This window comes from Tiliqua scincoides, chromosome 2, assembly GCF_035046505.1.
Source record: "Tiliqua scincoides isolate rTilSci1 chromosome 2, rTilSci1.hap2, whole genome shotgun sequence".
Lineage (NCBI taxonomy): Eukaryota > Metazoa > Chordata > Lepidosauria > Squamata > Scincidae > Tiliqua > Tiliqua scincoides.
In genome coordinates this window covers 137,335,963-137,349,874 of record NC_089822.1, presented here as the reverse complement: position 1 = coordinate 137,349,874, position 13,912 = coordinate 137,335,963, and positions in this window count along the sequence as shown.

The window sequence follows — 13,912 nt, the reverse complement described above, 5'->3', positions numbered from 1 at the left end:
TTGTTTATCTGTTTGCAAAAGCCGTGAGTTGGCAGTTGTATCCACAAACCAACAGCTTCTTTCATTTATCAGTTACACCTTAGATCAAAATGGCGTATTGAATACCAATGCCAATGTAATGAGCAAATAATGAGCAAGACATGCAGTCATGCAGGTTGTAAAAGAAGAAAGAAAATGAAAGCATTTTGTTTCTCAAATTGCAGGCACACCACAAACTAGATATTATTAAGTAGGGCTTCCATTCTGGATGGCGAATATCAATGGAGCATTGGACAAGCAGATGCAGTTTTGCTCTGTTAAATCTTTAGCAAATTCAATTTAGTAAGAGGGGAAAAACATGCAGACATTGTGATTCTTTATCTATTGCAAAGAGCATATTACATGTTAAGTAACCCCTGCTAATTGGGTAAGAGGCACTTTTTCAAGTGGGTGCTCCTTTTTTTAGCAGGGGGAGAGTAACTGGCCCACCTCACCCCAGCACTGTCTGTTCTAGTGGCTGTCTGCTGGTATTCCTTGGCATCTTTTTAGATTGTGAGCCCTTTTGGGACAGGGAGCCATTTAGTTATTTGATTTTTCTCTGTAAACCGCTTTGTGAACGTTCAGTTGAAAAGCGGTATATAAATACTGTTAATTAATTAATTAATTAATTAAGTACTTTAAAAATAATAGAAGATGAAACGATGATCAAATATGCAATTTGTGACAAAAACCAGCCTGCCTTCTCTTAAGTGCAGGCTGATCCAAAGCATATTTACCAAGAAGAAATTAATTCTCACTGAAGTCAATAAGACTTTTTTTCCAGATGAGTTTGTTTAGGATTACAGTCATGAAATCCGAGCAAAATCTCTCTAGTTAAGTGATTTGTGTGGCAGAGGACCTAGTTCGACTGCACCCATTTCTCTTCTGTGCATGGACACTTCTCAGATCCCTTTCTAATAAAACGAGTGCTGACCTATTTGCTATTACAGGGGACCCCATATCCACAGACCCATATTTGTGGTTTCAGGTATCCATGGATATGTGGCCCCCCTCCACATCCCCCCATGCTCCAGCTGCACTCCCCTCATCTCCAGAGGGGCTTCTGAGCCCCACAGAGCTTTCCTCCAGGGCCTCCCTGGCCTTCATAATGCCTTTTATGGGAATTTTGGCTGGTTTTTGGCTGAAAAACAGAAGTGACATTTTTCAGCCGAAAACGGCCATTCTGAGGCCTGCCGAGGCTGTGGGCAGACATTCACAGCCTCTGCAGGCTAGGAAGCCCCTCTGGGGGGGAGACAGGGTTCCCTTGCCTGTGGAGGGTCCAGGCCAAGGGGACTGGCGTTCACTTGTGTAAGGCGGTTTCAGCTATCCGTGAGAGGTTCCAGAATGGAACCCCCGCCAGTAAGGGGACACACCTTTTTTAATTTATCAAATAATATTCCTCTCTTCTTTCCACAAACAGGAGTATGACACATTTAAAAATTCAGCATACTAATACAACAACTTTCAAAGTCCTTGGGAGGCAGGGATGGTCCAAGTTGCTAAAATACGTTTTCGTGACTCATGAGTGACTCGAGTCACATGTCTCCATGACTCGGGACGTGACTCTAGTTTCTGGCCACTGACTTGGAAATGAGTCCCCATGTGTGCAGACTCAAGTCTGTCTGTGTCTGGGTGTGCTTGATTACTTTTTTTTGTGGTTTCTGCATCACACAAAAGACCTCATGCAGCAATTTGGAAGCCGGCATTGACTGGTGCAAGCAGCAGGGTAGGTTAGTTCCAGCCAGGATGCAGGGACCAGGGAAGGTTAAAAGGAGGAGGAAGGGTTGTTTGGTTGGCAACCTTCAGTCTCAAAAGACTATGGTATAAGCCTACAGCACCCGGTATTCCCAGGCAGTCTCCCATCCAAGTACTAACCAGGCCTGACCCTGCTTAGCTTCCGAGATTTTGTTTTGGGTATCTGAATTGAGCATGAGGTGGGGGGTGGAGGAATGCACGTCCTGCCAGGCTCTGACCATCTCTAAAGGAATAGATTATCCATTGGACAAAGGATGGGTCACCTGATTTTTTTTTTCTCTGGACAAGGAGGAGGGGTTTGGTCAGCCATGGAAATAAGTGGCTTTCAGAAGCCCAGAGAGGGGGAGAAGGTGGCGGGGGAGTGCGGAGAGGCAGTTCCTAGATTGATTGAAAACGGGAAGCCTGGCTCATTTCTCTCACATTCCCACGCTCACTCTCCTACTGTGTGACATGTGTCTCGAAAAGACTCGTGACTTGAATCATAACAAGTCAGCAAGAGGCTCAGGATGAGTCCCAACAGCTGCCTGTTCTGACAGTTGTAAAAGTCAAGATAAAGGGGGCAGAAACAGGGTCTGTACTCAAGTCCAGGGGAGGTGCCTGCAGCACATCCCTGTTGAGTAGCAAGCTCCTAAAAGGTTGCTTGGCCTAGGACAGGGGTCGGCAACCTGCGGCTCTAGAGCCGCATGTGGCTCTTTCAGCTGTCTGCTGCGGCTCCTCCAGGTGAAAGTGGCAAAGAGTGTGACAGGAGGCACCTGTGTCGGGAGTGCAGGCTGCTTCCCTCTGAGCTCACTGCCCTCCTCTCCCTTCACCCCCACCTGCCCCGCATTGGTTTCCCTTTTCAATTTTGCCCGCTCTGCAGACTTAAGCTCCCTGTTTTTCCCTTCCCCAACTCTCCAGCAGGCTCAGCCAATCAGCAGCCAGCAGGCTCCTGGCTTTTTCTGTTGAAATGGCTCAAGGCCCTTCACTGGCTGACCACCAGCCTATCCTGAGCTGCCCTCCTCCTCAGCCATTTTGAGCCCTTGCAGGCTGCCTTTCCCTGAGCAGGTCCCCACTCAGTGCAAGGAGAGGCTTTTCCTCCACAGCAGAGGAGACATCCTGTGTGTCTACTCAGTAGTAAGCCCCATTACAGTGGATGAAGCTTGCTCCCAGGAAAGGGTGCCTGGGATTGCAGCCTTGGCACCTGCTCCTATGTGTGTCTACTCAGTTGTAAGCCCCATTACAGAGGATGAAGCTTACTCCCAGGAAAGGGTGCCTGGGATGGCAGCCTTGGCACCTGCTCCTACGCGTGTCTACTCAGTTGTAAGCCCCATTACAGTGGATGAAGCTTGCTCCCAGGAAAGGGTGCCTGGGATTGCAGCCTTGGCACCTGCTCCTATGTGTGTCTACTCAGTTGTAAGCCCCATTACAGAGGATGAAGCTTACTCCCAGGAAAGGGTGCCTGGGATGGCAGCCTTGGCACCTGCTCCTACGCGTGTCTACTCAGTTGTAAGCCCCATTACAGAGGATGAAGCTTACTCCCAGGAAAGGGTGCCTGGGATGGCAGCCTTGGCACCTGCTCCTACGCGTGTCTACTCAGTTGTAAGCCCCATTATAGAGGATGAAGCTTACTCCCAGGAAAGGGTGCCTGGGATGGCAGCCTTGGCACCTGCTCCTACGCGTGTCTACTCAGTTGTAAGCCCCATTACAGAGGATGAAGCTTACTCCCAGGAAAGGGTGCCTGGGATGGCAGCCTTGAAGCCTGCTCAAGGCCAAGCGCAAGGACGGGTAAGTGGGAGCCTGCGCAGGTCTATTCCAGAGTAAGCCCCGATGTAGTCCCTGGGCTACTCCCAGGAAGGTGTGGAGGGCTGTATCCTCAGCCTCCTCCTGTGCAGGTCTACTCACAAGTAAGCCCTGCTTTAGTCAGTGGGGCTTCCTCCCAGGAAGGTGTGGAGGGCTGCAGCCTCAGCCCCCTCCTATGCAGGTCTACTCACAAGTAGTCAGTGAGGCTTCCTCCCAGGAAAGTGTGGAGAGGACTGCAGCCTGAGAGCTCCAACCAACTTGTCTGCTCAGAAGTCCCATTGTAGCCAATGGGGCTTACTCCCAGGATAGTGTGGAGAGGGTTGCAGCCTGAATGAGGGAGGGAGGGCGGGCAGGCAGGCAGGCAGAAGCTGCCTGTGGCTGCCCCCCCACCTTCCCCCCCAGCTCTGGCTTCTTCTCTTCCCCACCTCTGGAGTCTGTGTCCTTTTTTCCTTCCAGCAGGGTGCCTCTGGAAGGTGGGGGGAGTTCTTTAGTATCCATGTAAGATAAGCAGATGTCATAACCGCCATATGTATTGGAATCCTGGAAGATCTGGTGAGGAGGTAGATGTGGTGTCAGCAGTGGCCCCTTTAAGGGTAAGGCCTGGGCATCCAGCAGAGTGTACTGCACAGCTGCAGCCACTTGAAGGCAATAGGGCCCTCAGGGATATAAGGAGCACCTGAGGAAGGGGGTGTGGGTTGTAGAAGGAGTGCAGGTTGGAGGTAGGAGAGGAGACTGACTTGGCTTATTGACTATGACTTGGATACTCTGACTGATTTGACCGACTGACTTTGGAATCTGATCTTGGAATGTGACTTGGCTTATTGACTTTGGACTCTGCCCTGGATACTCTGACTGACTTTGTAACTAATGGACTGCTGGAGACACTGGAGTTTGGTGTGTGGCTGCTGTGCCCAAGACCTGCTGAGGACCCAGGGTCTGCTGTAGTGGTGGGAGGCTGCTGGCAGGAGAGAGGACCTCTGCAGGTTGAACAGGTGAGCTACCCTGGAGGTGGGGTCCAGCAGGACTGCAGGGCAGAACCAGGGTCATTTGTTGGGGGAAAGAAGGGGAGCTAATTTGCTTAAAGTGGGCCTAATTCTCCAGGCAGAGAATGGCCTTGGAATCAGGCAAAACACCATAGAGGACCAGGCGTCTGAAAACACAGGACAAGAATGTATGACAAAACTAACTAAAAGCTACAAGAGGCGGCTACATTATAAAAATGGGACCTATAAGAGCATAAAGGTGAAAAAAAACTATATATGCAGTATTATCTTCATTTTAGATGTCAAAAGGGTTTTGTGGCTCCTGAGGTTTTTTTTCCTCCGGAAAATGGGTCCAAATGGCTCTTTGAGTGTTTAAGGTTGCCGACCCCTGGCCTAGGAGTTCCCTTTTTCTTTGAAGTGCCTACAACTGAAGGCCTCAGCCAGCAGAGGCCCTTAGTACCATGGTCTGCCATAGAGGAATAACCCCCCATGTCATTACTGGTAGATGGGGAGATATTATGAATGCCCTGTCTTCCCCCTAATTCCTTTTTTTTGGAGGGGGGGATATTTTTTGCTTATTTTTGGGCACTTCTAACTCCCCAGAAGCTCCACCTTGTTCAGACCTTCTGCTCTCCATTCAAACCTCACCCCATTCTGCCCCATGTTCCTGGTTTATCTGCTCTGGCAGGCCTCCATCATTCTGCCAGAGCATCCAGGAAGGCTTCACTAAGTATGGCTTTTGCAGCAGCCAGCACTAGTAGAGCATACGTTTTGCCAGCACTTCCCTTTCAGTAGGATTTGCCCATAACAACAATACTAAAACAGATTCTGTGATTATTTTCTATATACACAGTTCTTGATCTCATCACTGTGATTTGGACCTCCGTTAATGACAGACTCCTGTGTTGCTTATCTGTTCGACAGCAGACTTGGTGAAGTACTTTTCACTGGATAATGGGCAGAAGTAGGAAAAGACAAAACATTTTGGCAAAACCAGATAAGCAACAGACAGAAATCTATTATATGAGCACCTCAAATCTAGAGAAGTACATTACCAGTGAACTAGGTTTGCACCTTCCATTTTCATTTTGTCAATAGCAGCAACATGTTAACCCTCCTGGATGAAAAATAATTATTAGAAATGACTCAGTATTCATGCAGTTGTATTTAGCTCAAAGAAAATGTCCTAGAGATCCCTGTAATCAATTGGACTTTCTTTTAACAAAAACCACCATTGTACAGTACAATATAGCTAATAATGTAGCTATGCAGTTGGAAAAAAAAATAAATCAAGGATTTGTGGGATTTTTTAAAATTCATTGGGCTATCTTATCTTTCTAACTATAGCTTTGAAGAATGGGTCATCAGAGATTGTATCTGTAATTAATACAACTATTCCTGCCCTGACCTATTTTTCTGCCGAGAGTAAGCCCTTGCTGAAGCTTTTCCTGGGAGACTCCAGATATATAAGCCATCCAAATCTCTGCTAAAACCTGTATATTTCTCAGCTATGAGATTTAAGATTTTGCTCACTGCAAAAAGCCCCCAGCACTTCAGCTCTTCACCTGTAATGATTTAATCATTTCCATTATACAAAGGGATTTTTAAGTCGCTTCAAGGCACAGCATTTATTCTCTCCGGTGATATTTCTTACAGTATTAGAGATATTAATTATGAACTAGACTGCGAAATGCCCAGTATGCATATTAGTTCTGTGTGTTTTTTATTAAAAAAAAACAAAAACAGTCCAGTAGATGGCCTAACTGCTCATTAGTTTAAATATAGTGATCACAAACAATCCCTTTCAAATCAGGAAGCTCAGAACAAATTCCCCTGTCCATCATAACAATGTAGAGCTAGACCAAATTATGGAAGCTTTTATGGACAGTAACCAATGGCTCTAACATCAACAAATTTGCATTAAAAAAGAAATCCAATCCCTTCGCTGTCTCCTTAACAGCCAGGAATCTATGCAGCCTCTCTATGTGGGATGGACGGTTTGGCCCTGAGGCAGAATTTATAACAGTACAATTGTATGACTGTCTACTCAGAATTAAGCCCCACTGATTTCAGCAAGGCTTTCACCCAGGAAAATGTGAACAGGATTGTAGTCTAAGCAAGTGGTTCGTTCTCAAACATTTCAGAGGCATCGATTTTCAACCTTTTTCATCTAACGGCACACTGACAAGTAACTAAGGGTGCAATTCAGACTTGCCCTTGGGCCGGTGCAAGTCCCTTGTGACAGTCCAGGAGGGTTGCAAACCTTACAGCACATCTGCACCTTGTCAAGAGTCAGCTGGGCGGGTGCGCAAATGTGCACTGGCTGGTGAAGGCTGAATCCAGCCTCTGCGCCGACATAGGGAGCAAGCCTTGCATTGGCCAAGCTCTGTCAATGCAAGGCTATGGGGAGGGCAGGGAGGAAGTGGGGAGGAGGGAGGCGTTCCAGGGCAGGGGGAGGCAGGCAGAGGGCAGTCCTGGGGCAGATGGGCAGGGAGCAGGGCTGGGATCCACATGCCAGATCCTAGCCCCCATACCCAAGCAGCGCAGAGCGGCCTCAAGCCACTCCACTCTCCTCAGACTTGTGCCATTTCAGGAGGTGGCACAAGTTTGAGGAGACCCATAGGAGCTGCAGTAGCTTACCTGGGGTAAGGGGAAGAGTTTCCCCTTGCCTTCAGCCGATCCACTTTGGAGCCATATCTTGTGCTGGATACAGCACAAGCCTCCTGGCTTGCCTGTTCCAGTGCAAGATAGGATTGTGCTGCACGGTTGTCAAGGCACACAGTCTTTTGATAGTTGACAAAGCACACCATGCTGTAAGTGTGGGGTTCCTGTGTGTGGGGGGGGGGGGTTTGTTCCCAGATCTATTAATAAAGGACATCTATTTAAAAAATAAATACATTCACCAAACTCCCATGGCACACTTGTGGACTGCTTGCAGCACACCAGTGTGCCACAGCACACTGGTTGAAAATTGCTGCCTTGGAAGCTGCTGCATGATTTATAAATGCCAAGGGGTGTGGCTATAATGGTGATTGGGCAGCAGTTCTCCCCACCCAGGTAGCAGCTTGTTTAACTCTTGATGCACATAGTATAAGCTGCCCAGTCAGTTTTGCGAACCACAAAAATTGGGTCATGATCCACTGGTGAGTCCCGGACCTACGGTTTGGAGAAAATGAAACCCACCTCCAAGAGACACATTCTCTGAGGAGGACTGCAGTTAGACAAGGGGTATCATGTGGTTTTTCTGCAAATACATCCTGCTACACAGGACAAATAGAAAAGGGCCCTAGACCTCAGCGTCTTCCTATGTGTTCTGATTCCAGGATACATCTGAAGAGCTCTCAGGCAGGTAATGAAAGAACTGCTATCCAGAAATGTTTTTTCTCAAGCAATTGGTATTCAGAGAGGCCTGCAGCTGCTCTGGCTAATTGCCATTGATAAACTCACCCTACCCCAATTTCATTGTCAGTCTTAAAAAAACAGACATTGTACATGCACACACTGGTTTGTTTTTATCAATGCCAGGTTATTCTGAACCACCAAGATGTAAACAGAATGATTTTTTAGGGAAGCCAGGAATGCTGATTAACAGGGCTCTTGAAGGTCAGACAACAAATCCAGTTCCTCACGTACAACAGTGTGGGTACGTGGGTGACTTTTGAATTGACTGAACCAACTTAATTTAAAAGCCCAGGCAAAACAGAGGGCAGCTCAATGGAAATCCTTGAGCAAGTCAATGTGCCAAAATGCCCACACATATGCATACTGTGCCCAAAGCAAATGGAATTTGACAATGTAAAACAAGAAGAATGGAGCTGGAAAAAAAAGAAATGACCCTGAATTAACATGGATTTCCCACAGCATTCTGGGGGAGCAGGAAATTCAAGAGAGCCTTTCCAGAAGAAATTGCTTACGCTGTCTCTGTAGATCTGTTTACAGATGTACAGGTTGAGAAGGAACAGGGAGCAGCACAAGTCAAACTACTAATCTCAATGGAGAATCAACATTGGCTCAAAAACTCAAGACAATCAAGTGTACACAAAGCTGTTGCAGTGTGACATGAAGGTTAAGATCATGCGGTAAGACCTCAGTCCTCCTTGTACAAATCTCAACTCAAGTAGGAATTCAGGCAAGACATTGGTTGAAAGGAAAGTGTAATGTAACTAGCTCTGACTGTAAGACAATGAGGGAGCTACAGAATGACATACCCTTAGCAGAGAATTTTAAAATTCTCAGTTGACCATGTGGCAGACTAATAGAAAGAGGGGTCTAGGTGTCTGATAAGCAGACATATACAGTAGGAGACTTTCTTTCTGAAGCAGCTCACTAACCCCCCACTAGATTGCTTATGAGAATAAAAAGAGGAGCAGAGACATAAAAAAGTTATCAGAGAAAAAAAATATTTTCTATACAAACATGTTCATCTTTGTTGGCCAAACATGCCCTTAACTTTGGAACTGGGAATCCAAGAGCTTTTCTCTTTGCATGGAGGATGTGTGAGACTTCATGGCATGGTGGATTCCAGGCATCTGGTAGGAGCTCATGGAGAGGTGTGCTTCTAGGATTGGGGGTGGGAGGGGGGAGATTCTCTGCTTGAGGCCTTGGAAAGCTGCTGCTAGCTGGAAGAGTCAGTGGTCCAAACAGCTTCTCTCTTCTCTACTGTGTCCTTAACTAGAAAAAAAGGAAAACAACCCACAGTATCCCAGAATGCTACAGTTTTAGGCTGGATGCTTTGGGTTGCTATAAGAGTTAATTTCCAACCTCATGGAGGGAAGGTCATGATATTACTTGCAAAAATGGTTGCCAAGTTAGATTAAGGATGAACATGAGGAAAAGCATTTAAATAATACCAGGGATTGGACAATGGAAGACATTGGGGAGGAATTTTGGTACCCTGAAGATGATCATTTAGGGTTATTGGGAAAGTGGTTGGTGAGGAACAGTGCAAGCTTCATGTATAGTATCCCCTTGGGATGTGAGAATCGTAGGCATCTTTAATTTTGCATTCCATAGCTCTCTGTCCTTGAATTCATACGAGGGCACATTTTTTTGTATCTATATTCAGCATAAACCTGGCATCTCCTGCACATCAGTCCCTTCCCCTATCCCCTCTCTTTCTAGGTACAATTTCTTCAGAAAATGCAGAATCTTGACACTGAGGTTAGAGGGATAATTGTACGCATTAAATATAAGGTTCCATGTTATTAAAAATGTCCTGCCCAGAATATTTTGTCTCCCTCATCTTGTCATCCCCGGTTCCTCACATCTGCATCTTGGCAGATTGAATGGTAGGCTGTAATTGCTCTGCGCCATATAGGTAGCTATAATTCAGCTGTGCATGGTATGAATCCTCTATATATTAGAGGCACAATGAATAGACTTTGTTCCGTTCATGGATAACATTAATATGCTCAACACTTTTATTGGAGTTCATCACCCTTAAGGAGTTTCTCCTTTGCCTTGGTATGTTTATTAGCAAATATATTAGCTGCTTAAGCCCTTTTCAGATGTGCTGTAAGGGTGGGGAGTCTCATGCTTTTAACCCCTGCTCTCCTGCTGTTCTTTTGGAGAGCAGGTGTCTGCAGCAAGAAATGCTCTCAATGGGGTGGGCAGGACTCAGAACACAGCAAGATGGGGCTCTCCAGGTGCACTCATAGAATTCTGCCATCATGAAGACCCTCTGCACTTGCAGCACATCTGAAAAGGGCTCTGGAATCTGTGTTACGTGCAAGCTCTAATCATACCTTCATATCACAGGTGGATCCAAGACATGGAGGGCGGAGCAGAACTTCACCAGTTGGCCCCACACCCAACTTCTACATATTCAGCTAAAGGTGAGAAATATTTCATATACATGTAGGGGCTACATGCACAGTTGAGAATCCTTACTCAGTCTGAGTTACTGCACAAGCTAGTGACAGGACCATTGCATCCTGGACAACTGTGCATCCTGGTATTGGACATTTGCATCCATTCTTTTTGTGTCCCAGACATTTGTGTTCCAATATATGTATATTAATATTAGACATAATTTTTTTTAAACTTTTAAAACACAAAGGTAGGGTTAGAGCATGGATAAGAGGCTTAGGATATATAACATGGGGTGTGTTGCTCAGTTATAGTTTGGCGATTGCCCAGTAATACTGGGATGCCAATGACTGGGACACATTTTACCAGGACACAAATACCTAGTACCATACAAGCCCTATACAAGCACAGTTTAAATGACTGGAGCTGCCATTTTATTTCCCTTCCAGTGCCCTCAGTGTGGCATCATTCTAGATAAGTGTTTCCCTAACTGTGGGTCAAGACCCACAGCCAGACTAGAGCTGAAGGGAGTACTGCTAGAGCCACCACTGCTCATTGAGCCTTAAAGGGCCCAACAGTATTAAGAGGAAGACCAGCATGGCAGAAACTGCCATTTTAATATCTCCAGAATGCTCCAGCTGTGGCAGTGCTGAGAGGAACATTACTGTGGCTGCCTCTTTGTAAGCCTGCCAAGGTCCAGGTACACAGACTATCATCATAGGAGGGAACCTATGGAGGGGGGGGGGAAACTTTGCCTCAAACTTGGCACTGGCCCTACACAGCGGTGGTGATTCACACGTCAAATCACTAGAAAGGCTGTAGCCATAAGCAATGATCTTGCACCACTTTGTTCACAGTGGCTGTCATGGAAAGAGTATAAGACATCTTCCAATCTTTGTTGCCCATTTTCAGATTTTTCCTGTATTGTTTGTCCATTCATTCGATTTAATTAACAATAAACACACTTACAGAACCACCTGCTCTGACTATGGTAATTCTTGTTTCATTTCCTGGAAGTGGTTAAAAAAATATCAGAAATGAAATGGCTTTGAGTTGTTTGAGGACCAATAGATCAAGGAACAGCATATCAAAAGTAGTTAAGGTTTAATCACTCAAATCAAAACAATGATTTGTTGTTCCCCACACAATTATATCCTCCCATTCACACCTCTGTTTGAAGTCCTAGTATATTAGGCAGCAACCTTCATTGATTCCTCTCTCTCAGCAAGAACATGTTTTTCCTCCAGGCAAACTTTTGTCTCACTTTCTAGAAAAGGAAGTTCCACTCCAGGATTCCAGAAGCTTCATGATTGACACATGCCTTTTAAAAATACCGAATGTTATATTCTGTTGAAAGCAAAGAAAAAAGAAACACTACACAAGTTGCTTTGGTGAATTGCCATTAAAATACAGCATCCCGATCCAAGAGACCATTCACTTTTTCTGTACCTGGAACTCTGTATCCTATATCTGTATCCCATTTGCCTGTATCAGACGGTGAACAGACTCCATTTTGCCCAGGACATCCCCATCCATTCACTTGCTACTTCCTCAAACCCTTATTGAGTGGGAAAAGGAGTTAAAGCTGACATTTTAGAGTTGGAGAGAGGCAGAGAAGCACATCCATCAAAGGGGATTTGATTTAAAAACTGGGTGAGAAAACAATGATAAACTGAACTCTATTCATTGTGTATGTTGGTAGCATTGCATTTGGAGGGCTAGATTCATTTCCCCAGAAGGGTTGTAAGAGGAGCAACTTGTCACCTTCTCTGCTGATAAGATTTGGCCACAGATTAGCAAGCTGGCTCTCCACAACTTTCTTACAGCCTAGCTCTACAGCCTTACAGCTTAGCAATAGCTATAGGTATTGCTGTTAAGGCTGGTTCGAGTTAAAATACAAATGGAAAATGCCCCCTCAGCAGGCACTCATCAACACATGCCCCCTGGTCCAAGACACCCTTTTTAAAATTTGACTCTTTGCATTATTTTAATCTAATGACATTCTTGGACTTTACCCTGCATAGGAGAGGAAGGAATTCAGATTGACCACATTCCCATCATTAGCAAGAGCCTCCTCTCGAATTCGGCAAGTCATAACTTCCCTCCTGAATATCAATGAGATTGTTATCTTGGCAAAGATGGGAGATGAGAAGATAAAAAACGACTTCAAAGTCACCGATAAAAATGTCACCATCACTTCGACTCTAATCATTCTTTAAAAAAAAAATGCGATCACTCAAAAATAGAGGCTTGCTCACGAGCTTTTGGTTCTTGATGCTTATTTTAATTATGTATTTGCATAAAATGTAAATTGGTAACATTTGAAATGTCTCCTGCTGTACCTGCACTGAGCCCCATAAAGACTAATTCACTGCCTGAAGTCAAAGAACTGCTATTCAGCAACGAAGGGTAGAAGCTCTGTCCCTATGGAGAGCAGGGCACACCTAGCTTATGCAGTGGCTTCATCAGCTGAATCATCAAAAGGCCTTTCCCTGACAGTAGCTGAAGCCACTTCCTGGATGTGGCAATGGAAAGAGCAGAGACAGCCTCCATCATTTTTGGTGACCTTGATTGCAAACAAATCTCTTATCTTCTGCTGGAAAAAGAGGAAGATGGAGTGGGAGTGCTGACTTGGATGATCTAAATCACTCTCAGTAAAATGCTCCCAGTGTTGTGCTTCTCAAAAGCCTGCAACAGGGTGACACAAATGGACTGCTTTCCTGGATGATTTGTGTGCGAACAATGGAACCGGTGAGCTCAGCTGCCTGGCTCGGACTCATTCCTGAGGAGCAGACAGTGGATATAAGAGAAAGTTATGCCAAGAAGCAAGATACTCCATGTCTGGATCCTCCTGATATTGTGCTTTCTGCTCCCTGAAATGCTTGTGTTCTACATCTTCGGCAGACTTTCCTCCTCCCACTCTTTTTTTTCTCCCTAGATGATGACTTTTTACTCACTTAGCTTCCTCCTTTATGAACTGTTATTTGTGGAACACACAGGAGCCCACTGCTTAGTAGGATTTTGAAAAAAAAATCAAAGTATAAATGGTCTGTAAATGAGACTTTTCTCCACCGACAGCTTCAGATCTTTATTCATTCAGTGCTCCATAGGGCAGGCTGCCCAAGGTCTCTGACTACCCAATTTTGAGTGAAATACAATACAATTTCTTCCTGCTGCTGTAAATTGACCCTGAGGGCTGCCTTAGATGTCAGTTTTGCTTTCCCGTCTGTCTGTCACCTCCTTCCACTGATGTGAGGCCTTCACGTCCAAGGAGCACAAGGGCACATTTCTACATAATTAAATGTGGTAAACAGCAAAGCACAATGGTGAGAACATCCATTAAATGACTCCACTGAACAGCTTAACATCCTCCGTGTCCATCAGCTTTAAAAAGAAGAGCAAGGACAGGCTTTTATGCAATTTCATAATCATGTTCTCTGTTCCCTCAAAGGGAATGTGGGTAATTTACATCTTTGATTGCAAGTGGGATCCTTGTCATAAGAGATGTGAGAATAACATGCGCAGGAACTGATGGCGTGTGTTGGAACTTGACTGTGGAATCCAGGCTG